Here is a 3,255-nt window from a genome sequence, read left to right as displayed (position 1 = left end):
CTTTGATGAAGTGGCGGCCGTGAGAATTTCCGTCCGTGAAGGGTATCGGCGCCCCCCGTGATTTGACGCTGGATCAGGAATGTGGGTAAGCGCTTACTTTGTTCGAAACAAGCTGGCTGTTCTTGCACGCGTTTCTCTGGCATGGGGGGAGGGTGGGTGCTTTGAAGAGGCGGCTTGATGATGAACTTTTGCACTCCGTCGAAAGTATCGGCACTGTGATTTGACGCTGTATCTGGAATGTGGTGTAAGTGCTTACTCGTTCGAAACACGCTGGCTGTCTTGCACGCGTTTCTCTGGCATGGGGGGAGGGTGGGGGGAGGGCTTTTGTTATGCTGTCGTTTCCCTGGCATGGGGGGGGTGGGTGAGGTGCTTTGAAGAAGAGGCGGCTTTTGATGAATTTGCGCTGCGTCGAAGGTATCGGCGCTGTGATTTCACGCTGGATCTGGAATGTGGTGTAGGCGCTTACTCGTTCGAAACACGCAGGCTATTCTTGCACGCGTTTCTCTGGCATGGGGGGAGGGTGGGTGCTTTGAAGAAGAGGCGGCTTTTGATGAATTTGCGCTGCGTCGAAGGTATCGGCGCTGTGATTTGACGCTGGATTGGAATGTGGTGTAAGCGCTTACTTGTTCGAAACACGCTGGCTGTTCTTGCACGCTTTCTCTGGCATGGGGGGAGGTGGGTGCTTTGAAGAAGAGGCGGCTTTTGATGAATTTGCGCTCCGTCGTAGGTATCGGCGCTGTGATTTGACGCTGTATCTGGAATGTGGTGTAAACGCTTACTTGTTCGAAACACGCTGGCTGTTCTTGCACGCGTTTTCTCTGGCATGGGGGGAGGGTGGGTGCTTTGAAGAAGAGGCGGCTTTTGATGCATTTGCACTACGTCGAAGGTATCGGCGCTGTGATTTGACGCTGTATCTGGAATGTGGTGTAAACGCTTACTTGTTCGAAACACGCTGGCTGTTCTTGCACGCGTTTCTCTGGCATGGGGGGAGGGTGGGTGCTTTGAAGAAAGGCGGCTTTTGATGCATTTGCACTACGTCGAAGGTATCGGCGCTGTGATTGACGCTGGATCTGGAATGCGTGTAAGCGCTTACTTGTTCGAAACACGGTGGTTGTTCTCGCACGCGTTTAGCTGCGTGGGGGTAGGTGGGTGCTTTGAAGAAGTGGCGGCTTTTGATGCATTTGCACTACGTCGAAGGTATCGGCGCTGTGATTTGACGCTGTATCTGGAATGTGGTGTAAACGCTTACTTGTTCGAAACACGCTGGCTGTTCTTGCACGCGTTTCTCTGGCATGGGGGGAGGAGGGTGGGTGCTTTGAAGAAGAGGCGACTTTGATGCATTTGCACTACGTCGAAGGTATCGGCGCTGTGATTTGACGCTGGATCTGGAATGCGGTGTAAGCGCTTACTTGTTCGAAACACGGTGGTGTTCTTGCACGCGTTTCTCTGGCATGGGGGAGGGTGGGTGTGCTTTGAAGAAGAGGCGGCTTTTGATGCATTTGCACTACGTCGAAGGTATCGGCGCTGTGATTTGACGCTGTATCTGGAATGTGGTGTAAACGCTTACTTGTTCGAAACACGCTGGCTGTTCTTGCACGCGTATCTCTGGCATTTGGGGAGGGTGGGTGCTTTGAAGAAGAGGCGGCTTTTGATGCATTTGCACTACGTCGAAGGTATCGGCGCTGTGATTTGACGCTGTATCCTGGAATGTGGTGTAAACGCTTATTTGTTCGAAACACGCTGGCTGTTCTTGCACGCGTTTTCTCTGGCATGGGGGGAGGGTGGGTGCTTTGAAGAAGAGGCGGCTTTGATGCATTTGCACTACGTCGAAGGTATCGGCGCTGTGATTGACGCTGGATCTGGAATGCGGTGGAAGCGCTTACTTGTTCGAAACACGGTGGTTGTTCTCGCACGCGTTTAGCTGGCGTGGGGGTAGGGTGGGTGCTTTGAAGAAGTGGCGGCTTTTGATTGAATTCGCGCTCCGTCCAAGTATCGGCGCCGTGATTTGGCGCTGGATTTTGAGTGTGGTGTAAGCGCTTGCTTGTGACTACAGGGCATGGTCTTTCTCGGCACTAAACTGGCCTTTTTTTTATTCAGCACTACTTCCTTCTTGGGCATTTCACGTGTGCTGCCAGTTGAGCCCCGTCGACCTGTTCGGCCTTTTTGCGCATCAAATAAATCATTTATCACCGTCGTGTGCATGTCGACGTTGCTGCTTTTGGATACGCCAATCGGTAATCTCCCGTCCTTTCTGCAAGTTTAGATATTTGTCAGAGACGTGCTATGTTTTTATTATGAGCACAATTTCGAAAATCGGATTATTTATACATCGAACTATTTCACAATCTCTATCGAATTCGATATATCCGGCTCGATTGTTCACCGAAAATAGAGCGAACCATCGCAGGTGCAGACCAGCATTTCAGAATGCGTCATTTCACTTCCACTTAGGGCAAGAGATTCGGTGCTAATACAGCCTGAAAATCACTTGTTGATTTTTTAATCTTTCTTGCATTGTGCTTTTTGATAAGCATCGTTCGGGCCGCTCAAAGTGTTTGAGAGTACGCAGTGTTAAAATACGTGCAAACATCCAGCTTAACAAATTGTTTAAAAGGGTATGAGCTTGAGCTTGTTGGTTTGGCTTCATAACAGGAAACAGCGCGGGCAAACGGGACAAGAAAGTCCTATCAGCCTGTCTTGTCCCGTTTGCCCGCGCGGGTTTCCTGTTATTAACAAATTCTATTTTACCTCGTGTCTACTTATTCGATCAATACTCTTTTTTTTATTCAAGGATACCACCTGTGATGATGACATTGAGGAAATGCCAAGTTGGCCTTTCATATTTGCTAAAGGTATGTTATTCTCCCCTTCTAAATATAGTAAATCTTGAACCCAAATTTTCAACTTCCAGGTGGTGGTTTCCTGACAGGGAAGTCCTTCACACCTTGCATTGACAACGTTCCTCTGACGCAAGCATGCAGTCCTAGAGAGGCGTTCAAGATATTATTCCTGGCACACTTTGCGTCAACTTTGCCCACCCAAAAGAGACAAGTCTTACCCTGGAGTTCACTCATAGGTGAGATTGAAACTAAATCTTGAACACAATACTTTGGCCAATAATTTTAGCTTTCCGGTAACATTAAAAAAAATGTGTGGTATATTGCTCACATAGAATATCTTTATTTATTGAGATGGCCTCATTTAGGTAACATGAAAAGAAAGCGTTTTGAAACAAAAGTACTAAAACTAAACCAT

At 48.5% G+C, this 3,255-nt stretch overlaps 1 long non-coding RNA gene across 1 annotated transcript in view; it reads left to right on the top strand.

The window, feature by feature from the left end:
* The window catches only part of LOC125760332 (uncharacterized), a 7,844-nt gene extending 4,880 nt beyond the window's left edge, over window positions 1–2,964 (top strand). Inside the window, exons 2-3 of the long non-coding RNA XR_007417874.1 lie at window positions 2,792–2,852; window positions 2,912–2,964. This is a non-coding gene — a long non-coding RNA (uncharacterized LOC125760332). The remainder of the gene's footprint in view (window positions 1–2,791; window positions 2,853–2,911) is intronic.
* Window positions 2,965–3,255: the final 291 nt, after the last annotated feature.

The sequence above is a fragment of the Rhipicephalus sanguineus genome, chromosome 10, assembly GCF_013339695.2.
Source record: "Rhipicephalus sanguineus isolate Rsan-2018 chromosome 10, BIME_Rsan_1.4, whole genome shotgun sequence".
Classification (NCBI taxonomy): Eukaryota; Metazoa; Arthropoda; class Arachnida; order Ixodida; family Ixodidae; genus Rhipicephalus; species Rhipicephalus sanguineus.
The sequence above is the reverse complement of the archived record's forward strand: the minus strand, read 5'-3'. Positions and strand labels throughout refer to the sequence as shown.